This window comes from Haemaphysalis longicornis, unplaced genomic scaffold (genome assembly GCF_048455015.1).
Source record: "Haemaphysalis longicornis isolate Haplotype H1 unplaced genomic scaffold, Haemaphysalis longicornis Haplotype H1 scaffold_7, whole genome shotgun sequence".
NCBI lineage: Eukaryota > Metazoa > Arthropoda > Arachnida > Ixodida > Ixodidae > Haemaphysalis > Haemaphysalis longicornis.
In genome coordinates, this window is record NW_027526422.1 from 39,018,688 (window position 1) to 39,044,426 (window position 25,739).

Sequence of the window (25,739 nt, forward strand, 5' to 3'; positions counted from 1 at the left end):
CCCGACGGCTGTGATCAGAAGAAATGGCAGCGGCGGCGGCTGCGGGGTGCATTTCAAGTGTCGCTCTCGCGGGAGTCATTGCGGATTCTGAACTTGCTGACGAGTGAGCTCCGAGATGGTTTACGGCTCCGGGTGAACGACCATGCTGGTAGTCGCACGCCGAAGCATATACGCACTTCGCGTCTTTGAAAACTCCGGGCATCATTCTCGCGTTCGCCGCTGGGTGTCGCCGCAGTCGAGCGCGTTTTTGGCGGCTGCGTCGCCTTCACCACCGCGCGAGTGGATGCGTATGCAAATACGGGACGCTTTGCTGCGTCGTTACGCTCGCCTGTTGTGGAGAAAAGCGGCGCACATTCGAAAACCTCGACCACACTCCCGGGGGGAAAAGTTGCGCTATCAACTGTTGGGAAGCAATGAAGCCTACCACGAGGCGGGGTGTTTGCAAAAAGCGCCCATTAAATTCAACTTTTCATACAATGGATTCACCGGAGTCTGCTAAAAAGGAACCGAGTGGGCGATTTCCCGCGAGGAAGCCGAGGGCGGTCGCATTTTTAGGGTTCTGTGAAATTCCTTGAATAAGGCGGCGTTGTACCTCTTCACATTTCAGTCGCCTGAAGCGGAAACACGAACAACCTAAATCAACCACCCGTATGTGAAAGGTTCGCTGGCCCGTAAAACGTTAAGTAAACAATTTAACTGCGATTACGATACTCCCTAGCGTGAAACTTAAACGCAGATGTTAAGGCGTTTAGATTTTGCGACATGTTGCGGTAAAGGATTTAAGAGAGGGGCCTCTCGGCGGCGGCGTTTAGCTACTGCCTCGGCCGTGCGAACCTCCGGCATCTGGCGTCGGCAGCGCTGAACCTTTGTCCAGAAAGGTCGTTTGGGAGTAGCGACCGGCAAGGCACTTCCATTGGTTGCGTTGGTCGTTGTTCAGATAGAACTGGCTGAGCCTGTTTCGTATTTTGATTAAGAGAACGCTGCGAGTAGCGTTGCCGCGCGGACAATACGTTGTGCGGCACATGGAAAACTGCGCGGAATGGGGCAAGAATACCTCTCTGATCGCGAGATCGCGAGAGGGAGCGCGTGGAGTATTGCGTGGGCGCGTTTGCCAGCAGTCGGCGCATACAGGCAGGCGCCATATCTTAGCGGGTCGCCACAGAGGAGCCCGTCCAGTGCAGAACTCCACATTCCTCCTCGCTCTTCACAATACTCATCTCCTCCGCTTCACTCTTTGTTCTTAGGATGTGCCTTCCTCCACTTTCTTCCTCGTAACCTATTCGCTATCACCGTCGTTCAGCCTCCGCTGCGCCCTGCGGTCGCCCTCTTCTATCCTCCCTTGTGCTTCTCGTGCTCCTGGTTCACTCGGGTACGACGTCGCTCAACCGCAGAAACGTCCGCATAAAGCTGCGCTCTAAAATAATAAGTAAGCGATGATCTAGCAAGTGAGATAGCAAGAGCTCTAAAAAATTAATATTTTAGCGTGCACATGCTTTAATTTTATACTTTATTGCCAAATAAAGCATAATAGGTCTTCAGGGAAGGATGCACTAAGAATGGGAAAAATGCGGTAATTTTTTTCCCGCATATATTAAGATCGGCGCTCATACACTTACCGTACGTCGCAACAAAAGTGAAGGGGAACTTTGAACTCCATTGCCGTAGAGTGCAGAAAAGAGAACCCATAACTCTGCGTCCTAATTTACAGCTTCACCGACTTCCCTTTCCGTTGCCATTGCGCATGCGCAGTCCCCCCTTCGATTGTGGACACGCACACGGTGCAGACGGTGACAATACGGGAAGGCGAGAACGTCCGTCTGCGCTGCTCGGCCACGGGACAGCCGGAGCCCCTGGTCACTTGGAGGAGGAGGACGGAAGCCCCATCTACGGAGAACGCTTCCATGGTGAGCAGAGGGAGGAGAGAGTGGGGACAATGTCTCTCACTTGTCTCGCCTGCGCAGGACGACGAAGACTGCGCAGTCCTTGTCATCCTGCCTCTGTCCTTGTCTTATTTTTCGCTGCTATCTGCAAAAGATGTACAGTCATTGTCAAAATTTTCTAGGCCAAGCCGGAAACGCGCAGGCCGCAAAAAAAGAGAGAAAACAACGTGCAAGCTAAGGTACCGACCGAGGCTGAAACGTTTTATGCTTGAAAGCTAGAGGAAACACCTCCCTCTCTGTCTGTCGTAAAATATTTTCGACGCATTAAATGGTAAAGCTTATTCTTTGAATTCTTTGTGGTCGAAAAGGCTTAGTATTGGCCTAGAAAATTTTGACAAAGGGTTACAAACACGCCCAATTTTTCACGTCAAGAACAGCGTGTTATCCCTGACAAAGTTTTTTTAAGAGGAAAGTGAATAGGATCTTCCAGCTAGCACAGTAGTAGTTAAAATTGTCATTGTCAAAAATAAATAAGATAAATTTTAGTTAATGGGTAAATTTCTCTTGCGGTACTTATTTCCTATCTACGTTGCCAAGCTCTGGGACGGCGGGAAGAAAATCGTATGAGAGAGAGAGAGAGAGAGAGAGAGAGAGAGAGAGAGAGAGAGAGAGAGAGAGAGAGAGAGAGAGAGAGAGAGGAGAGAGAGAGAGAGAGAGAGAGAGAGAGAGAGAGAGAGAGAGAGAGAGAGAGAACTGTAATGGCACAGAGGGTAAAAATACTTGAATAAAAGGAAAAACGGAGATTGTGAGAGCGAAGGACCTGCATTGGCAAGCAGTCGCCTATACCAGAGCACAAGATTTCCTTAGCGTTACTGGGCTGCAAATGAGGTAGACGTGAGGCGCAGATTAGAATGGTACGGGCTTCTTCTAGAACCACTTATTTGTTATGCTTAAAGAAAGTGTGCTATTGCACACCGACAACACTGGTGAAAGTTTCTCCGCTCCTGTTCATAGCAAAACGAAGCCAAACGAAACGGTATCATAATTTTCCCGTCTCTCCCTTGCAATAGAACGAGCAGCGTAGAAAGAATATTCATTGCATTAATTACAGATAACAATCACCCAGCTGCGCGTACATATTTCCCCCGCCTCTTGCTCTGCTCAGTGTTTCACAAGCTTGTGGTTTTCCAAGCAACAAAAAGCTCAGATAATCCGTTCTAAATGACAGGACTAGTATTATATTCCCACTCACATTTGTCATTGGCATACGATCCTGAGAATAGCCCGTGAAGCAAATGAGAATAACAATAGAAAAAGAACAAGCGCTTTGCCATCGAGATAAGTGTGTCTGCCTGAACGTAAAGATGCTTAGATGGCCTAATCAATGCGTTTCCGGTTATGAGTTGCTTGCGCGTATATACGGGGGTTGCAAGTGGTGCGCTTCTACACGTGAGCAGTTCTCACTCACGTTCAAAAGACGACAAGAATTTAAGTATCATCATGATTGTCATGACAACAGTTGATCCACTTGAGGTTTCCAGACGACGTTATGTTGTTGAGTGAATCAGGAGAACAACTGCAATAAAAATGGCTCAGGAACTGTACTGAGCCAGCTATGTAATATGAATAAAGGTGAATATGAGAGATCGAAAGTGATGTTTAAAAAACACGGCAAGCTTCGCATTAAGCCTAGGTAATGAAATGCTTCAAGATGTGGATGAATATAATGATTTAGGAAAAGGTAGCGTAGTGCTCATCGTTTCGAGGTACTTAATGTATGCTCCCAGCCCATAACAATTGTCTGCTTAATGTTCTCCCGATTTGCATGAGCAGCAGCAATTTGCTCAATAATAGTTATAAGTATGCACTCCTTGTATTTCATTAACTTAGTAAGAGCGATGAAGCCATTCTACATCGGCTGCGTTTGAATGTGGCTTTTACAGGGCATCGCCTATACACAATCTAGCAGGCATCCAGCAGGCATCCTCATGCTGTCTTGGCGCTCCAAGCACAGCGGCGGTGGCCAAAGGCTTTCTTAATGTATGGACTCCATAGGTACACCGACGATTATTAAAATTTGCAGATTTCTTGATTACCTGGCTAATTATCTGAATATGATCAATATTTGAGGTACCTCTCCGAAAGCTGTCCTCTTCTCACGATAGTTAAATGCCAAGGGTGAATGTTGTAAATAAATTGTATACAACTGATGATAGGCTGATAGGCCTGTAATTTTTAGCCTCTTTGACATTCCCCTTTTTTGTGCACTAGGATAGGGCCAACGTTTTGTCAAAAACTGCGACATATTTTTGTCTACAAAGCATACTTCATGGATGGCTGCAACAGAGGTTCAATGCCGTGATAAGAACACTAGGCACCGCAAAACATTGCTACTGCTAGTTGGGTAAACAGACTGTCGGCGTGTTCTGTTATGCGAGGCGATTACAGCCGGTACTGGCGCTCTTACCAGTCCTTAGAATAGTTGTGAAGCAACGCACGACACATATTGTGTTACAATCGGCCTTTGAAATTGCTGCCGAAAAGGGGCTTGAACTTTCTTTTACTCATCGCGTGCAAATACCCGCAATTCCCAACCCTTGGATGCAAGACAGCGTCGTATATAATGAGGGCCATACACAGTAGACCCTCGTACAATAAGCCATTTGGCAAACTGTAGTGGAATCTCAATGAGGAGCGTCCGTCACATCGCGTGCCGCAATGCAATAACCGTTCCAGTCGCGGCTGCCGCGCATGGGGGTCATAATCTGGTATACACTGTAGTGAAGAGTTCGCGAGTCGCGTGCTCTCGGCTTGCAGAGTCGCTGGTGGAGGATCGCCAGCTGAACCTTACCCACGTGACCAGGGAGGAAATGGGCCGCTACTTGTGCACCGCGTCCAACGGCGTGCCGGTCGAAGCCACCAAGGAAGTCCTCCTGGAGGTCACCTGTGGGTCTACCCTGCCTGACAGCCATTCCCTTCATTAGAAAAACAGCGCTAGAAGAAAGCATGTTTTCTTTTTTGTGCTCTGTTTTATGTGCTTACTGCAGTGCAAAAAAAAAAAAAAACACCGACTAGTATTAGCTTTACAGGTATGCTGTAGTGCTACTTTACTTACTGCCTATTTTTCTTATCGATCTAGTTAAGTCGGCACGCACAAGCCATAGAACTGTTTTCTATAGGCGTCCTTCTTGAGCTCTACTGAGTGTTCTGTGTAGCGGCCCTGAATAGACGAAACACCTGGCGCTCGAAACAAAAGTGGCTACAGCCTCTGTTGCCTCGTCAATATTTAGCATGTCCCTGCAAGAGTTTTTGTTTGTGTGTAGGTGTTCTTATGAGATTAATGTTATACTAAAAATGTTGAAGACCTTCTTGACTATAAATCTGAAAAGAAAAGCAAGAAGTTATCAGCTTGACAACCGTGAGTGAAAACTCACCTGTTAGCAGTCTTTGTAGCTTCATTCTCGCACGGCCCCTGCTGCATTTAAACCTTTTCCGGTAATGTAACCCCCCAGCCCCCCTTACCGCCCGCTTCTTCTGCATCCGTGTCGGCAGTTCCTCCATTCATCCGAATCAAGCAGTGGTCGGTGGGAACCCGGCTGGGTGGCTGGGCGCTGCTCGAGTGCCACGTGGAGTCCTTCCCGGCAGCGGTGAACACGTGGACTCTCCGATCGGGGCGCTTCCTCGAGGACGGCGCCAAGTACCGCATCCGCGAGCAGGACCGCGGCTACTCGACCATCATGACGCTCAACGTGACCCGGGTGGAGCAGCAGGACTTTGGTCTCTACCACTGCGTCAGCAAGAACGCCCTGGGTCAGGCCATCGGCTCGCTCACCGTCTACAGTGAGTACACTACTAGGCGGGTCAAATGCGCATGCGGGATGCACTTTGATCTGCTAAGTGGTCCTCTGACTGCGGCGACACCACCTAGGCCCAACAGAGGTGTTCGCAGATAAGCTGTAGCAACATCGGCGGTTGAATCGACCGGCGCAATAACGCGGTTGGCTGCCCGCATACACACCTGAAGGTCGGGTGATCACAAACTCCTCTTGCGATATTTTCCGTGCGAACAGCTCCGTAAATATTGGCCCTGATTTGTGTATGGAAGTGGTGCGTTACGCCTCTGGGCGTCCCTTCAAAACCGTAGCAATATACTGGCGGTCAGGCTGTTGGGAGGCTGTAATTTTTGCGGCTTATATCGTGTTGCGCATGCTTTCCTGTCTAGGGAAAAGCTGCGTCGTTCTCTTGTGTCAAACGTTCTGTTTTCTGCCTCTTGAGAACATTTCAATATTCATTTCCTCTTTTAATTTTTGTTTACCCAAACATGCTCTGTTTTGCATCGAAGCTTATACGCACCTACAAGGTTGCCTAAGTGGTTAAGGCGTTGTGCTGCGGAGCTCAAGGACGCAGGTTCGATGCCGGCCGAGGTGGCATCAATTTATAATGTGGGCAAAAAACTAAAACGCCCGCGTGTAGAAATTCAGGCGTAGAATAAAGATTCCCAGGTGGTTTAGATTGTCACGTGGGCCTTCCCTACCGCGCACCTCACAGCACAGATGTAGCTTCGGCGCGTGAACCCCCCAAACCTTAATTTCGATTTTACGCTCTCCTATAAAAGTTCGTGACTTATCCGTGATAGGGATCTGGTAGGAGAAATTCAACTGTTCATATGCAAATTCAGAGCACCAATACACAGAGAACCAGAGTAGGATGCAGACAAAGTCCCAATTTCCTGACTTGAGAATACTGCTTTGAGTGCATTAAACCTAATAAAATCACAAATGTAGGAGAAAATGAGTAACGATCGAAGAATCTATGCCAGACAGACCTGCCCGGGTACACTAAGATAAGCTTCGCTTATAAAAAAATTGTCTGGGAAGGGAGGTTGTTCTGAGTCACATTTTAACAAGAAAGCTTAAATCACTTCCGCACTGCTTACTAAAGTAAGCTGCACCTATTGTGTTGCGTTGCGTAGTACGATGGTGAAACTTCCCCTTTCTATGCCATCTATACTTGTTCCGGTACCATTGAAATCTGAATATTTATTTTTACGCAGAAACAAGTCGCGCTGTACTCGCCTATCTGGAGGCCGATATTTTCATTTCTAGAGCACCTTGATTTATGGCAGACATTTGATTGATGATAGGGTTTAACGCGTCGAAGCAACGCAGGTGACGAGGTGCGCCGTAGTGGAGGGCTTCGGATTAATTTTGGCCAACTGGGGATCTTTAACGTGCGCCGAAATTTCGCACACACGAGCGTTTGTGCATTTCGCCTCCATGAGAAAAGCGGCCGCCGCGGCCGGGAATCGAACCCGCGTCCTCGTGCTCGGCAGCGCAACACCTTAGCCACCGAGCCACCACCATAATGGGTTATGGCAGACATTTGTCAAAATGTTAACTAAACTATAGAAAATAAAAATTTTATACAATATACCGAGACCGACTTCAACTCGACCGTCCTCAATTAAATATCCACCATGACATACCCATACGACTTACCGAAGTGCCACACACCTAAATCTACCTGTCACCTTGTATGCGAATACACACCTATCATTCAGGTCCCATCCCTTCTTTAGACGTAGCAGTGGGAATGTTGGCTGGCCAGCGCTCGGTGCGGGTATAAAGTCAGTCTGATCTCCAGTGCTATGGGAAATGATGATGATTATGATGATGATGACGATGACGACGATGATTATGGTGATTGATGATAGGTATTGGTATCCCCTTTGTAGCGGGGTGATGACGTGTCATCTTACCTAAAATAAAACAAATATACTTATGTTTTATACTTCGTTTAATACCAGCGCTCCTCTTAGGGCAGGCACGAAAAAGCTTAATACGCACAAAATACTTATTTTTTTCTGTTACAGGTGGTAACTGTCCTAGGCAATATTCCCCTCTCTGCTTTTCGTCCACCAGCATTCTAATCTTCTTTTCGTCCCCTCGACAGCCTCGAAGTTAACTTCCTCTGTGATACCCTTAAATCCTAGGGCTTCTGAAAGCCCAATATTCCCTTCATGTAGATTTGGATGGATACCCTCACATTCTAACACTATGTGCCGCATAGTTTCTGTTTCTTTTCCGGAGACCACGCATACCCCATTATTTTGTGAATACTCCCCAACAAAGCTCTTAGTTCGCAAGCAACCTGCTCTAGCCTCAAAAACAAAGCACTGCTCTCGGAATTATCGCAGAAATGTTCCTTTATGATGTCCAATTTCTGAGCCCTGTACATCTCTAACGACGTTTTAGCTTCCATTTTTTCTCTCCATACTCCCTCTCCCTCCATCTTCCTCTCCGTGCAACGCCCCCCATCCCCGTCACACACCCATAAACGTTATTCCTGTTCAGCACGACAGCTAGGCTGCTTCTGATTATTTGTGTTGCCTTTTGAATAAGTTGAAATCCACCCAAATGCGCTGTTACCCACAGGACACACCTTCGTTCTGGAGCAGACCTAAAGCCAATTGTATTCGCCTGGGTAAAAATTCTAAAATTATCCATGTGCCTTAATTTTGGCGCACATTCCAGGTGAAGACGACAGAACGGATGACTTCGATGACTCGGAAAGAACAGCCGGTCAAGGTCAGTCAATGGTTAGCGGGATAGGTTGCTGCTGTTGATAAAATGGCAGGGAAATCTCGTTTTCCTCATCCCCTTTCAGCGCCCCTGACGAAACAGACGTTGGGCGAGTGCAAGCGGTGTCCCGACTGCAGCAGCAGCGCTCGGCTGAAGACATGCGGACCTGGCAAGTTTCCCTTCGGTTTTTTAAAGCAAAGCTATACTACTTTAGCCCAACGGTTTCGCGGAGGATGTGCAAGTAAACCTTTTGAATGGAGACATACCCCCGGCGCCGCACCTCTCGAAGCGCATCGCGTGACTCGCCGGGCCCGCTGTCGGCGCTGCGCACAAGGCCCCATTTTAAGTCGTTCTACTCACATCACGGCCGCTCCCGTCGCGGCGGCGGCGGAGCGGCCGCTCAGCTGATCGACGGCTGACCAAACCCGCAGCCTCCCACGCATGCGCCGCTAGGGCGTCTCGGGCTATGTGACTCATCTTGCGCCGGGTTCGCCGTGAAAGAGAAACGCCGCGTTCGCCTAGAATGAGAGCGAGGCCGGGCTTCTTATTATGAGCGTTGCACGGGACTAGCGTCACTAAATAAAGGCTTTTAGAGTATCGGCACTCTTTTCTCCCATTGTTAGGTGCCGCCAAGATTTTCCTTGGTCGGTTGGCACCACGTGATATTTGTTTACATATGGGCACATCCATTTTGTTTCTGAGTGACTCTCTCTCTCTCTCTCTCTCTCTCTCTCTCTCTCTCTCTCTCTCTCTCTCTCTCTCTCTCTCTCTCTCTCTCTCTCTCTCTCTCTCTCTCTCTCTCTCTCTCTCTCTGCTGGGCGGGCGCTAGAGCGGCCGCTCGCACTCTGCCCGTCATAACCGGCGGCGGTTTCGTTGGGAGATACGGCAACACTGCAAGCCCGAAACAAAATGGCCCCGAGACGCTTCCGGGTGAACGAAGTGGCGGTACTCTTAAGCGTAGCTTATTTAGTGACGCTACACGGGACCGAACGGCTTCCAGCCGTGGTCGGAAATGCAGCTACATCAAAGGTTAACCAAGCGAAACCAAGACTCAACCAGACTAAGCTAAGCTTTTTGTTTGCATATCCAAGGTTAGCTGAGCCAAGCCGCTTCCATTTGTTTGCGCTAAATATGCCGGGGAATCGAGTGGAACGAAACTTACAAAAACTGAGTAGCAGCTAAGGATTTCTTTGGCTTCAGGGAAGAAAATTTTCGCTAAAAGCGCATTTCGTTGAACGGGAGTACGCGTAAACTGAACACGTCTCACTGGTGTCGCGGTAAAAAAATGTTCATTTGTATAAATCAAATTTCGTTACAAATTCGATTACATCGCTACAAAGCAAATCTATACACTCCATAGCTGGATATAATAAATGGGGGTTTGTAGAAAAAAAGTAAATGGTATCTTTTGATATAGGCAATCATTCAAGTCTCAAGATATCGAAAATAGATATGTTAAACTTCACGCATTTAGCGAGCGGCGATGTGTGGTCAGCGCAGACAATTTTAAAACTACCTGCTTTTTAAAGAAAATTATAGTGCGCGATAAAAAATAAGGACCCGCCAGCGTATTTTCTCGATTTTGTACTAGGCAGGCTGATTTTGTTCTTTTTAGCATACAGAGAGCACAGTAAAAATAGTATAAAGCTTTAACGCCCTTTCAACTGAGCACCAAGGCAAAGCATAACACTATAGATATGGCATGAGTAGAAAATAGGTATACAAAAGTCCGCTCCAGAATGCACCTTTGTTCAAAATAAATGTTCCACTATAATAATCCAAAGAAACAGAAACAAGAAACTTCGCTCCTTGAGCGCTCTTAAGCACGGATAAAACGCACGGTTAAGTAACACACCTATCTCTAAGCCTTCCCCACGGCGCTAGACACATTTGGCTGCATACTTGCGTACCTCTATGCATATATTAAATATATTTCCAGCTAGTAAGGCAAGACACCGAAAGGATGGTATATTGTGGCCCTGTTTTTGAGGCTGCCCTGTGTCTCGTCATTTATTAATGCTCGTTTGGAACAATGAAGAATTTATTCATGAAGTATTGCGTCATAAAATAAAAACGACTGCGGGAATTGTATCGCGTAACGCTTAATGGCTTGCAAAGAAGGACGCTATGAAGGACGCTATGAACAGGCTTTCTACAAAAGACAGAGCGTATCACATGAAAACATTTTACCGCGTGTACCTTCCTTAAGTGCAATGGAGAAAAAAAAATACTGAAACTGCCCACTTTATTCGACTAGCTTCTTTAGTCGGATAAGAGGATTACCAACGCATATAAAGGTAGACGATCCTACAGGTCACGAAACGAATGAAGTGCTTACGTCTTTATGAACGGGGCTCAGCACAAGAATTAAGAAGCTTTTAGTTCCTGGTTCAAGCGCTGGGGTAATGCGGCCAATTCAGCGAACTTTATTCAGCCGCTTTTTCTCTGAGGCTTCTGCGCATCACAATGGAAGTTGTATCGATGGGCAGTTGTGTAGTGACAACTTCATCTTCCGAAGTGCTGTGAGCTGAAATTTTACTGCAATTGAGTGCCCTCAGGCCAAAATTTATAATGCAGAAATATTGGGCTCTGTCTTAGCTAACATTTGAAACAAGTTGTACTTATAGAATAATATAAATGCTTGTCAGACAGGTTATAAAGTAATAATACCCCTGGTGTTGTTGATCCTGCCTTTGAAAGTGACAATGAAAAGTTTATTGTACGTCTACTAATTAAAATAGGAAAGGACTGACTAAAACAGAAAAGTGATAACCGTTAGTTCTTGTTTGGCCGGTGCAAACTTCTCGGCCCTTAGAATTGAAATGAAGAAACATCGTTCCTTTTTGAGGCTGAAGAAAACTAGCTTTGGTTGCCTAACGCTATGTGCACACTGCTGACGCAATGGGCATATCATCACAGCAGCCTGCCATGCTACTCTAGAGTTTTAACGAGCCTTTGTGGCCCTCCTATTCTGTGGCCGTGCTGTTTTTGAACGTGCTATTTTGACGCCGTACTATTCCCTCTTAAAAAAAAAGGGTTGTGGCATTCACTAACGGAACACTAACAAGTTACTTGTCTCAGTATACACTAGTTACTCAGTAACTGGAGGTAGTAAATGCAGCACTAGTCAATGTTATAACTGAAGCAGGGAGTAAGCACCGCTACTTTCACTAGTAAAGTCCTAGCGATAGCACCCTCCTCAGCTACATGCGTTTACTAACTGGGCATGCATAACCTAGTCATAAGCACAGCCTTAATCTAGTTTATACTACTTTCTACACCGAGTTAATTTCCTAACCATGCAGTTGCTAGTGGCGGGGCCTACATACAGTACCGCGGGGTAGTGAGATTTGTAAGGAGTTAGTAAATACGGCCGTTACTGCCCTTTAATGACCTTTTTTTGTTAAGGGTGTTCGGTATAGTGCAGTTATGTCATGGGAATACTGTAAAATGTTTCGCATGGTGCCCACTTCGGCTGCGTAGTTTCATTTAAAGCATGTCATATCCTGTGTTACACTTTAATAAGGAGTGATGACCTGTTGCAGGCACGCTTACGGACATCATCAATGTGCAGAACGTTGACAGCACAGTCAATAGGACTAACTGGATGGCGAGGAGACCGCGGAACCAAGGTGAGGAAGGAATTGTGAGCTTTACTCCAAAAACTAAACATCAGACAGACAAAAGTAACAAAAAAAACTGTGGTTGATTCCTCTGTCATATAGGAATCGGTAAAACACGAAAGTGAAATGCGCAGCGAAATCTGCAGCTGAGCATGATTCGCGGTTCGGCGGCTGTCTTGTGGGTGTGCTTGGCTAGCGGCGTCCTGCTGGCGGGTCGCTTCGGCAAAGGGGTACTGGAGTCATTTCCGTGAGGGATATGACGTGAGTGAAATCTTGGTGTATCCCGGGATAAAACACTTTCGCCTTAAAATATAAAACCCGAAAACAAACAGCCCTACATATAAAGCACTCTTTAGTACTAAACGTTGCTTCCCCTGCAAGAAGACCCTGTGTGCAGGGGTGCACCCTTTACAGGCCGCTTCGTTGTACTCATGTCACTTTCGTGACGGATATGACGTCAGGGAAATCTTCATGTATCCGGGAATAAAACTTTCGTCTTAAAAGGGTAAGGGTTAGAACTTTCAAACCTTGTATCATGAGCGAAAGCAAAGACCATGCCCGCAGTGTTCCGTAAACATTTACCTTTGCTTAAGATTTCGCAGCCTGCGGTCTAGCTATCTCTACTGGGTGATTGGATTGGCAGGCGCAGACAGCCCAGCTTGCGCGCAATCGATGGCAAGATTGCGGAAGAATCAAGTAATATTAGCGCCCCAAAGCAGCCGGCAAAGCACTTCTTTCGTTTGCGTGCATCGTGTGTTTTTCTAGCCTTCGTTCTTGTAAACTCAATCAGCGCTGGCACGAGGTCGCGGGTTCGATTCCCGGCCGCGGCGGCCGCTTTTCTGATGGAGGCGAAAAGCAAAAACGCCCGAGTGTACGAGATTTCGGCGCACGTTAAAGATCCCCAGGTGGTCGAAATTAATTCGGAGCCCTCCACTACGGCGCGCCTCATCGCCTGCGTTGCGTCGGCGCGTTAAACCCTACAATCAATCAAATCAATCAGCGCTGTGTTAGAGCATATCAGTCGCTAAACTCTCGCCTAGTCACGTCATTCGCTTACGCTGAGCCACACGCACGCACGGCCCAGTCACCGCTCAGCGATAAGGGGTAGGCAAAGTAGCCGTTGCACCCTCACCGGCGAAGCTCCGAGCAAGCGAAGCGATATGAAAAGCGCAATTCGTGCACCGGCAGCTGAAGTTCAATGCGACGTGATGAACGACCTTGAAAGATGTAACGTAGTAGAGCTTTCGCTCTAAAAATTTGATGTTGGCGCTTAAAGCACATAAACAGGACTCCGCCTACCACATCACCAGTGGCAAGGGCTATAAAAATGAATACTTTATTTTATTTGTATTTTATTTATAAATACTGCAGCCCAAGTAGGGCTATAGCAGGAGTGGGTACACAAAGTACAATTAGCAGACAAGTTGAAGTTTGCACATCAAATAGCAGAACAAAGAACAAAGAACACCAGGCCCAGACTAGGATACGAGCAAAAGCGGAAAAGGTCAAATAACACAAATCGGTAAGTAAATTACATATTTATTTGTTGAATAAGGTACAGACTATCATAACCATAACAAACCTAAAAAAACAGAAAAAGTAAGGTGGAGAGGCACGCGACAGGATAGAAGCTGCCGTGGTTCCTCAACCTGCGGCGCAATCTCTTGCACTCGGGCGAACGCATGTATATCTCAAATGCACCAGAAAAACAGCCACCGCGTCCTGGAATCGAACAACCGCCCTGCAGTTCAGCAGCAGGAAACATGAACCCCTAAGGCATGAGGAAAGAAAAAGTGTGTGTGTTGTCGGGTCACGAGAAGGGGGGGGGGGGGTAATAAAAGTATTTGCTTTATATCTGCAGTCGTTTAACTTCAAATTCTCCAGAAACACGGAGGATAACCCTTCCCCAAGCCTATATCACACTTTCTGGGAATTTTCGCTTGCGGTAACAAATGACCGCCTTTTCGGGGCGCAGCTGTTATCGGAGCTATTTGCGTCCGTAATTTGGCTTTTTTCCGCCTACGCTAACCTTTCGTAAGTGCGCCTAAACACCGTAAATGCAATAAACGAAACACGGGAACATTCAGCGCAGCCCTTTGTTGGCGCCGCCCCAACACCGGCCCATTACAAACTTTGTTGCGCTCTGGCGAACGCATCCCGCGAACGCGTATCGCCTGCGTTTTACAATCTTAAACGGCTACCGGGAGCAGGGGTAGCCCCAATTGGTTCGATTGTGCCGGAGAACTGAGCGGAGAAGCGAAGAGCGTAGACGTCGGAGATTTTTCCGCAATTTCTCCTCCGTTTCCTGCTTCTGTGAAAGCGTGCGAGAGCAATTGCAACGAATAAAGGGGAAAATAGCTAAGAATAAAAAAAAGAAAATAAAGTGTCGAGAAACGCGCTAGCCATGTTGTGCGGATGAGAGAAAACAAACGGCACTTTATCTTTCACGCAAAGAGCGATTGGGTACAAAAAAAAAAGGGACAATAGACCTCTGCAATAAGCAAAAAGCACAGGATGAAGCAATCAAACAAGTCAGCGTTCATAGCCGCTTGCTTTCCCATTCTATTTATTACCGTTTTATTTTCGGTGTGGGCGTCTGCTGTATGCTCCCATATGTTTATCGGTTGAGACAGATTACCTTCCAGCTCTGCCTTCGATTGGCTTACGTTGCTTATTGCGTGGCCAATAAATGGGGCATGCTGGCAAAACTTTTCCCCGCCGATCCGTGGACAGAGCGACGGATGAACAAAGAACGAGAGAGCGCGTTGGAGAGGGTTCACGTCAGCCATAGAGTTCCATACTAATACATCCTAGAGGGAAATCTGGCGCCACTGTCTAGGGGAGCCGCGATTCGGCGAGCGTTCTGTCAACTGCCGGGCAGGCACGTTCCACTTGTCATGGCTCAAAAACAATCTGAAAAGATGGCTCTGGCTGCAAAAAAGCAACAATATTAGTGTAGAAGGTTCATCAAATTTGTTTTGTAATCATGAAATTGAACCACCAAAAAGATTAATTTGTCAGTGATTATGCAGAAGCTTCATGCACAATGAACAAGAAAAAAATGTCACCATTTTTTGTTGATTTTGGCTTCGAGACAAAAAAGAAGCCTTATGGCTAGCTAAATAAGTAGGCGGGGAACGTCGCTAGCGGCAATGGCGCCACCCACGGCGGCCCGCGACTGCAGCGATAGAACCTCTATGAGCCTAGTGGTGGATCGGCTGACGGATAGACGCATACCGTGTCGGCACATCCCATCACAGCTTGTATGTATTGTAAAATTGAGTGCGCAGCGAGTGTAGAGCTCAGTAGGCCGCAACACAGGATTGTAGGATATTGATGGGACGACATCTGGATACTGGTTGTCGGCGAAAGAAGCGGCAGGCAGCCAGTGCCGCTGCTACAGCGCGCGAATGGGACCTCTTAGATGGCTAGAAGGCAAAACACAGCGGCATGGTGTGCGAGGTGCTCGCGAGAAATACCGAGTTGTGCGTAGAGTTGAGCCTCCTGGGATGAGCCGCGCGGGCATTCGTACAGATCTACCAAACAACCTACCATAATTTTTTAGGGGCGAAGCACCTTAGGACCTCGCTTTGTCCCTGGCTTGTCCCTTAGCGTCCGTGTACACGGTGTTGCGCATGCGCGAGGAGCATTGTATTGTCTTGTATTGTATTGGATTGGATTTGGATTGGATTGGATTGGATTAAATTGAATTGTATCGGATTGGATTGGATTGGATTGGAGTTGTTATACTGTACACACGCGTTGTCACATGCGCGAGTGGGCAATGCCACGGGTGATTTACGGTAAGAACGATTCCCAGTGCTTCGCCCACTCGTCATGATTCACTTCGTGGAGATACGTGAATTTTTTTTTGTATGGATAAGTGCCGTGTTTGAGTGCGTGTGCACGAGTCTAAGGCAGCAATGGCATGTTATTTATGGTTGTTTTTTAAGTTGCGGCGAAACCTAGAAGCCCCGATGAAATTTACTTTTCCCTTCTTGCGCTTGTAACAGGCATAAAACTAGCACACAAAAGACAGCAGTTTTACCTTGTTGTCAATAAGAAATCGTGGCCCCATGTTTAGGACTCCCCCTTTCGATTCACAAGGCATGGTTTCTCTCACTTGAACTTTTAAACTGGCAAAATAATTCAATTTATTTAGATACGTGCTAGGTGTCGACGCACTAACACGTGCAAACGCGCGCACAAAAATTCGGAGATGGGTTTTCCACTGCCACATAAATTTTATTCCAATAGCATCAATGGACTGTCTTATTGAACGTCACCTCGATTACTCGGGAGTGAAAGCGTGTGAGCAAGGTTGGTATCGACAAAATAATCATGTTTACTTTGCAATAAACCAGGAAGATCACCTGCATGGCGTGGAAGGAAGCTTCGCAGTATCGTAAATTCCCCGGATTAGTCGGCACCACTTTAAACAACGAAACAATGGGGCGAGGGTTTTCCAAGGATCCCAGCAAGCAAGCAAACAAGCAAACAAAAAGGCGATTATCGATTAAATCCCGTTAGTGTTGCGGTTTAGCGGGCTATTAGAGTACTAACAGTTTAGAAATAATTTTCTCTGTGTTTGTAACTTCCTCTGTAGTTCTTAGACATTGGAATGACATTGTTTTTCAATTTTGATGCATTCTTGTGTATGTGTACAATATATTTCCAACAGTGTGCCACGTGTATGGGTATTTTTGTAACTTTGGTGCATTCCTGTATTTGTTAAAACTATTTTGATCAGTGTGCCATGTGTATTGCGCCTAAATGTTTTTTTTTTCCTTGGGATGCCCCTCCTGCTTGGGCCCTTCAATGGGCTTGCAGTATGTTTTAAATAAATAAATAAAATAGAACATTATTCAGAGTGACGCGGGCAGCACGATGCGATCTATTTCCCGCTTCGTTCCTCTCAATTCCCCAGAGTGCCTGGTGACGCGTCGCGTGATTGAGCGCGTGGGCAAGCCCGTGCTGAACCGCAAGCCCGGCGGCCACTTCAGCAACTGGATGCGGGAGAGCACGCCGTTCGAGCCGAACACCTTCTACGTGGCCAACGAGCAGGACGAAAGCTCGCTGCTCGAGTTCCCTTCCAAGGCCGCCTTCCAGAACGGCTCGGGCTACCGCACGCTCAGGCTGCCCGTGCCCTTCCACGGAAACGGACAGGTGCTGTACAACGGCTCGCTCTACTACCACCAGAACGACACCAACTACGTGGTGCGGGTGCCCCTCAGCACCAGGGGCAGCGGAGAGACGCTGCAGTAAGTGCCGCTTCGCACTGCCTGAGAGCGCTTTCCGTGGCTGCCCGGGGTGAAGATTTATCATTCGCAAGTGATGAAAGATGTGCAAAAAAATAAATACATGGGGTGCAGGAAATAGGCCTTAGTCTGACGGAAAAAAAATGTAAGAAGCTCACAGTAACGCGTAACACTTGAAGATAGGGAAGCTGTGCGCAACCCTCACGACCATCACGAAGGTTTAAGTCCCCGATTGCAGCCGATTTGCTTCTTCTTCGCTGCTGCAACGACCCTTACTCCAACATTGTAGCTATATGTGTGAGCTTCCTTCATTCTTTTTTTTAGGGGGGGGGGGGGGGGGAGTGATAATCATGAGACATCACCTTGGAGGGGCGTATTTTATGGCGCGTCTTTGTTGTTCCGAGCAAGCATTTCCACGGCTACGGTGAGCTGTGGGTTTTTTTTTTTGCGGGGGGGGGGGGGGGGGGGCAATTTTTGCCAGTCTCTCTAAGTAGGCAATGTTGGCCTCACTAACATGCGCCGGGGACGCTGGGCTGTCGTCGTAAGGCACGGACACACGAGCGCTAGGCATTTTCATGGTTTTGTTAACTGTCCGGTGGTCGCCACGAAGCCCGTGGTCACGTGCGCGCGCTCGGCAATTTTTTGGTATTTTTAACTGTGGACACGAAAAATTACGATTTGCTAAACGGCTTCGCTGTTAAAAAAGCCTCTCTCTCTCTCTGGAGTGCAGGAGGCAAAAAAATCTGCACCTGTACTATGAGGCACGCCGATGTGGAGGGCCACTTTAGAGTACTCTAACGTGCGCCTAAACCTCGATACACGGGCGTTTTTGTGTTCGCCTGGATCTGCAAAACAATCCCCGAAGCCGGGAGCGAGACTTTGCCACTGAGTCACCCGGCGGGATAGATATGGCGCTGGTGTGAACTGCTGGAAATGATGACGGTGGGCGCTGCCGCAGCAAAATAAATAAATAAATAAATAAATAAATAAATAAATAAATAAATAAATAAATAAATAAATAAATAAATAAATAAATAAATAAATAAATAAATAAATAAATAAATAAATAAATAAATAAATAAATAAATAAATAAATAAATAAATAAATAAATAAATAAATAAATAAATAAATAAATAAATAAATAAATAAATAAATAAATAAATAAATAAATAAATAAATAAATAAATAAATAAATAAATAAATAAATAAATAAATAAATAAATAAATAAATAAATAAATAAATAAATAAATAAATAAATAAATAAATAAATAAATAAATAAATAAATAAATAAATAAATAAATAAATAAATAAATAAACTTCTTGAGGGAGCCGTTGATAATGAAGCAAAATTTGGAGTGAGCATTTTACGGAGACAGGGCTCGATTCTCATGAACTGTGACTTCACTAACTGCGAATCATTTCTTCAGAAGAACTGCGAGTTGAGAGTGTTCGTGTAGGTTCATGGTGCTGATATAGCCATGGCGCTTTTCGATGCTATAGCATTGTGCTATACCATGGTGTTGGCATAGGTTTGTGTTGGTATATGTTCATGGCGCTCCGTCCTGTGTTCTTTCTTGTCCAAGTTTTGTCTGCACTGTACCCATCACGAATCATTTCTTATCAAACGCCATTAGTTTCGTGGCATCAGTCAATCAGAAATGTAAGGGAAGTTGGGGTTCTCATCCCGCTGCTAATGAGAGTGGCCAGAAGAGCTTGGTCCATCAGCTTAGTGGCAAGTGAGATCGGGAGGGAAATCGTGCATACGCCCAGCCTTTTTTCGCCTTGACGAGGAGGGAAAACCTGAGCTCAGTTAAGACCCATCATTGCGCTATAGGAGCAGGGTGAAAAAGGTGGCCCAACTTGCTCTTCTTAATGAGGAATATATTCCTCATTTTCCTTTTAGAAAGCTTGTAGTCGCAGACGTTAGGATTCGCCTTACGGCCACAAAGAAGGTGGTCATTTGGCTTTGAATTTTCGATGTAGGCGGGGACACGGGAATCTCCGCAGGGTTTTGAAATACACCGGGTACTCCGAGCCAACATTATCTCCCGCTTCCGCACTTCGTAACTGGAAGCTGAAGCATTTACGACCACGTGACTTGGAAGGAAGGAAGGAAGGATGTAGAAGCAAGGCAGGAAAGTTAACCTGTCTAGAGCCTAGTTTGCTATCCTGCACGTGGGAAAGGGAACATAGGCAAAAAAGAGAAATGAAAGAATGAAGAAAAGTTGGAGCAGACAGGTACGCCCAGCGCTGAAGCACTAAACGTTCGAATTCAGTGATTCTAAACGTTCGAATCCAGGGAAAGAGTGGACTTGGATCGTTTTAACCTCAAAGCTCATTCATTCCTTCTTTTTCAATGCCTTCATCTCTATGAAAAGCGCCGCATTTAGTCTGCGATATGTGACCACTCAACTCGGGTTAGAGAGTAAAGCGACCACAGCGAAGCGATTTCCTTCACGAGTGCCCGGGAACTTCCAGGGTGGCAGCGCGCTTGAAGCTGGATGACGCCGTGTACCGGAACGGCAGCTACCTCTACGCGGCCCTCAGGAACTACGTCAACTTCTTGGCGGACGAAAACGGCCTGTGGATCAGTTACTCCAGCCGGAGATCCAACAACACAATGATACTCAAGGTATATGCGGTAATGTTTTGCGCAGTCAATCCAAGCGTCTTTTCGCTAACCTCGTGCAACGCTTCTGGGAACATCTATAAGCATAGGGGTTCAGCTAAGAACGTGAAGACAAGATTCTTGTAAGATTCACCGATCCTCCTGCGTGTTCGGAACAGACGCCGTGGAGCGTATTTTTTGCGGAGGAACATTTTTGTCGGTACATCTCCGTCCTTCATTTGCTGGTGCTCACTCTGCATATCCGCTACCGGCATATTTGAGCTGTAGCTTTTACAATGCTGCATGAACTTTGAGAAAGGAAGAGAGAAATAAAATCGCTTTGCTCAAAATGTCGTTTTATGCGAGGTGTTCTATGGTGTTCCCATTGCAAGGCTTTAAGAGCCAACCATCCTCGCTTTTAGCCAATTATCGCTTATAACGAAGCCACTTTCCTGTTTCGAAGACTTTGTTGCAACGATAATCTACCATAGCGTTCATGTCGAATCAGCGGAGTCTTTGTGAATGCAGGTGCACGAAGAAAGCCTCCGTCCGGAGTACATCTGGAACCTTACCGTGGACCACCGGCAGGTGGCGCACCTCTTCGTCGTCTGCGGAGTGCTGTACGCGGTTAACAGCCAGAGCGAGCACACCACAGATCTGGGCCTCGCCTACGACCTGTACTCCGGCTCCTTGTTGACGGACGCACCGAGGTTAAACTTCAGCAACCCGTTCGGCAACACAACTTTTCTTGCCTACAACCCGGGCGACGCGTCACTCTACACCACCGACAGCGGGAACCAGCTAATCTACCCCCTCCTCTTCAACTTCACGGAAAGCACGACGAAAGCCAATGCCTTGTCGTCTTGACCAAAGCTCAAATTCGGTCAGCAGTATGACGTCGCCCCAACGATGATATTCCTGGTGCTTCCGGCGTTGAGTGGTCTCACCAGGGATAGCGTGGGAGAAGCCGCCACCTTGCAGTGCATCGAACACAGCAATGAAGTGTTATCTGTTTGGCCATGCCTGTGCAAAGAAGTACATTTATTTTTGTAATACTTCGCCGCGCAAAATTACATGTTGTAAAATACCCAAACAAATCTAATACGTAACCCAATGACTCGGAAAGCTTCAGGCCCCCACCTAAAGATCGAGGAACCCGTAAAACCAACGCATTGAGTAAATTTAAGTTCTTGTGTTGCCACATGCGGTCACTGCAGGACCCGCGCAGCCTCGTGAAACCTGGCTGTACATTGAGCATTGAGGGGCATGCTTGACTGTGACATATTATCTAATAAAGGTTGCGAGTGAAAGCGAACAATTGGATTTAAATTAAAGGAATGTGGTCTTCTTCAATCGTTTTCAATGTTACAACACTGCAACAGCCTTTACGTGCGGCCATAGATGCGTACGAAGCTCTACACTCTGTGCCGAGCGGTGCGCCCCGTGGGGCGTGAGACGGTGCCAAAGACACCTGTCAGCGTTTTGTGCGCGCGTAAAATTTGTTAAATGTTCACAGGGGAAAGTGAGGAAAAGAAAGGCAAAGGGAATGGGACCAGCGTCAACTAAGCTGACCGGTCATGCCACTGGCGGTGTTGATGCAAGGGCGAAATTGTAGGCAGTAAGCTCAATGCGCGTGCCCGCTTGCATCTCGACTTTTGTAGCTGTTTTTTTTTTTAAATAAGCTATCGAACGCGCTTATAGCTGCAACTGAAAGAAAACCGCCCAATATCCGCTGCACTGCTGTAATGATGTAATTCGAGCATTCGAAGAACGCCAAGCCAGGGAAAGAGTGGAAATTTTTTTGAGCAAGCTTTTAGGTTGATGGGCATAGCAGTAATTTTTGGATGAGGTGCTTTGTGACCTCCTACTCGTAGTACTGGATGTGTTGCTTGACTACGTTGTGAAAGCATGTAGTACGTATTTAGAAAAAAAAAGTAAAAAAAAAATGTTTCGGGGTCCCTTTAAAGGAACTTTGCAACTCTGCTGATAAACGCTTTCACTCTTTACTTTGTGTCTGGAAGCACCACGAAAGCTATAGTTATCGCCAGCACGGCGCGGCACTGCGTGATTCGCTCTTCGCAACAGATACGCCTTCCGTTTCTGCTTGGCTCTTGTAGCTTTTCTTTTTCAAAGCCGCTCTCTAGTGCGTTCATTGCTGCAATTGAAGAAAAGCCGACCAATCGCCTCTACACCACTGTAATGACGTAATTCCGCCGGCCTAAAGGCCCATTCACACTGCGACGAAAGCGACGGGAATTCTGTCGTTTTGTCGCGCGACAAGAATTTGTCCCGACCATTCGCCAAAAAAGATCGTCGCGCGACAAAGCGACGGAATTTCCGTCGCTTTCGCTCGCTTTCGTCGCTAGTGTGAACGGGCCTGAAGAGTGTCGAGACCGGAAAAGAAAGAAAAATAGAAACTTTGTAAGTTATCTGACCGGCATAAAGCAGTAATTCTTGGCTGATGTACTTTGAGACCCCCTAATTTAAATACTGGATGTGTTGGTTGACTACGTTCTGCAAGCAATTGGGGCTTCGAGAAATGTTGAACAAAGTGTTGCAGGGTCCCTTTAACACAAACGACGTAACTGAAATTTCCATCGCCGTCACCTGTTGTCAGGACTCACTGCACATTGCATGAGAGAGAGAGAGAGAGAGAGAGAGAGAGAGAGAGAGAGAGAGAGAGAGAGAGAGAGAGAGAGAGAGAGAGAGAGAGAGAGAGAGAGAGAGAGAGAGAGAGAGAGAGAGAGAGAGAGAGAGAGAGAGAGAGAGAGAGAGAGAGAGAGAGAGAGAGAGAGAGCTCACGGATCCGAGGCATGGGTGGGAATCACCGTACCAGCGAAGCTTTCATCGTGGCACACTCAGGTTGAAAGTAACCTAAATGGGTCATTTTTTTTTGCTATCAAGTTTTACATTGTTTCTTATTCTTCAGAACGGTGAGCCATGGCGGCGAGTGCGTCCATAAATACGATTCGTAAGGAGAAACGTTCAATGTTTATATCTCCCTGACGAAGAGGCCGCCAGCTCCAAGCGGTGAGAATGTTACACACACGAGAACTGGGTAGCTTCCTCGCTCGAGGGCTCGGTCCGAGAAAATGAGCCTTATCTCGCGTAAGTTCGCCTTCCGCGAGCCTCTTTCTGGGCCCCGCAGACGCTTTACCTGGAGACCAGCTAGTGTTATATGGTGCAAGGTAAAACCCGCCGGCGCTCCAGGCCTGGAAGCAGAAGCAGCCCACTCAAAACCTGAAGGAAGAGGCAAATATTGCTTCACTTTAGAGTTTATTGGATAAATCGTTACAGTTTAATCGTGATCGGTATCAAGCCTTCGATTGGGCTTCGCATGCAGCATCGGGGTCGTGGTGGTCAGCTCAACAATATTTAACGAACTTTGTAAGTTTCTTTGAATGGGTTGTATGCTCTTATTTCGGGATAAGGGAGACAAATGGAACTTTCCGCGTCGGTCACTTTCGCCGCACCGTGCTGATACCAGCGTCCCATCCTCCCTGCATGCTCGAACCGAACGGGGACACTCTTTGGTTTCCAAATTTCAGTCTCACCGCGATAAATCTCCATCTACTTGCGGTGTGTCAACGATGATGTGTATGGGAGAACCCCGAACTGGAGCTGGGCAAGAGCTCACGAGGAAGTACTGAAGATTATTCGCATTTTTGAATGCACACAGAATGTTTGGGAGTTTTGCTGTTAGATTGGGAAATCTGAGTCGTATTTAAACGAACTATTGTGTTGGTCTTACAGGTTCTTCCTTTCCTGTAATATGCCCACAAATATTGGGTCCCGAAGATTCTCGTCTACATCGTAATACCTGTTAGGCAGAGCCTTGCTTTAGCTCCCCTATTTCTCAATTTCAATGTAGCTTTAAAGGTAATACTTGCCTAAACGCTGTAGTCTCTATAAAATATCTTCGAAGCATCAAATTGTTTGTCCCCGTGCTGCTTTCGCAAGATCCTTCAGCCTAACATACGAGCGCTCCGTATCATAAAGAGAATAGCCGAAGCCCTACACTGGTCTATCGCGGCTGAATTCATCATTCTAGGCAGGCACCCCGTCGCATTTTAGAGCTCGACAGCGGCATTCCTTTTAAAGCAAAAAATAAAAAAAAGGAAGGGGGAGGGGAAGAAAGATAAAATCTCGCGCGCGTTGTCCAAGCGGAACCTCAATTTCGCTGAAATACGATGGATTCCGAACGACCGAAACAAAATCTGTTTCTCAGCGGCGGCCAACAGCATTCGCCCTCACCGGGATCGGGTTACAACTCGCGCGCGCCCGAATCGTTAAAAAGAAGAGACCGAGGACACGGCTGAAATGAAGAGGAAAATAAGCGGTCGTAAACGCCGGCCCGAAAACGTGGTAGCCAGTTGAAAAACGCTTCCTGTTATACGGCTTTGCCGCGTGGCACCCACGTACGACAATAATATACATGCCTGAAGCGCGTAAACGTGCCGTGTCCAGGCGCGTCGCTGCTGCCAGAGGAGGCGCGCTTAGTTGGTGACTGGAAACACCGAGAGCTACAAACGAAAAATAAATCAAAGCGGGGGCAGACTTTTGCACCCAGTGTGAAAGGAAAAAGTTCAACAAACATCAACAGCAGCAGTCGTCGCAGTCCGGCCGGTGGCGAAATTACAGACCTCAAACATTACAGCCCCTCCCACTCGGCCCCGAGCCGCCCTTGCAAGCTGAAACGGTGCTGGACGGCGTAATGGCGCCCAGGCGAGGAAGAGGGTCGAAGCAGAGGCCGCTATCTATCTGTCTGTATATCTATTCATCTCTGCCGGCGCAAATAGGGAGGTTGGGAGATGTATTGTGGCGCGGGGGAAAGAGGAGGCGGCAACGGCGAGCGGAGATAACTTCTTCGTTGAAATGATCCTCCCACGGTCATTTCCGGAGTCAATTCGGGTCGTTACCGTTCCGGCCCACGGCCGTTGCTCCGAGGAGTTTTGCGGCGACGAGGTGGAAGGGAATGGTGTTGCGATGATACGTCCTTAAAAAGACGCGCGAATGGGGAGAAAGACGGCAGACGGAAGGAAAAGAAAATGAGGCAGCGCATCTCGCTTAGGGCAAAGTTTAAGGTTGTTTTTCTGCTTTTCTTCCTTGATTTCGACATTGTACGAAGGAAGCGGGTTTGAAAATTATGTTCTAGGTTGGTGTGAAACGGAAATTTAACGGCCCTGAACGCGAGCAAACTGTGGTTCTCGCTGCGTTAAATTCGGACATGTATACATGTGCGATGCATATTCGTTGGGGTATGTGTAACGGCTGAACATTTTATTTCCTGGAGATTATGGGGCCACCCCCACGTATTATAATTGAATTGCTCGAAGAAAAAAACCATAAATGTGTCGTAAACGGTATTTGCAAATACGAGATCGCTGCGTTTAGTGGCCCCCACAGTAAACCGAATAAAGGAAAGTTTCCAATTTTTTTGCCATCGGCCGTACCATGCTGAATACGCCGGTTCTCGTCCATTTTTGGTTTTGTTTACGTATTTGTATCAGCTTTTGGAATGTTTGCGCCGGCGCGAAAGGAGTTATTCAGCCCACACGGACGTGTGATATGAGTATATACTGTAAAGTGCAATATGTACATAACATGCACATCTTATTTTTTTCCGGGAAAGAAAGCCTGATAGCTGATCAAGTTTTCTGTATTGAAGTATAGTATATAAACCATCACGTAGTACATGCTAGGTTCCTATTCATAAGAACATCAGCTCAATTTTGATAACAAACAAGAGAACTGTGCTTTGGTGCAACCAACGAAACAAGTTTAAG

General features: G+C 46.9%; 1 pseudogene across 1 annotated transcript in view; it reads left to right on the forward strand.

The window, feature by feature from the left end:
- LOC144145280 (uncharacterized) overlaps positions 1-21,306 on the forward strand; it is a 40,858-nt pseudogene extending 19,552 nt beyond the window's left edge. The window contains exons 8-16 of the transcript XR_013317463.1: positions 1,750-1,904; positions 4,698-4,826; positions 5,433-5,720; positions 8,414-8,467; positions 8,547-8,630; positions 12,007-12,093; positions 17,012-17,345; positions 19,824-19,977; positions 20,482-21,306. The product of XR_013317463.1 is annotated as an uncharacterized LOC144145280 (transcript). The remainder of the gene's footprint in view (positions 1-1,749; positions 1,905-4,697; positions 4,827-5,432; positions 5,721-8,413; positions 8,468-8,546; positions 8,631-12,006; positions 12,094-17,011; positions 17,346-19,823; positions 19,978-20,481) is intronic.
- Positions 21,307-25,739: the final 4,433 nt, after the last annotated feature.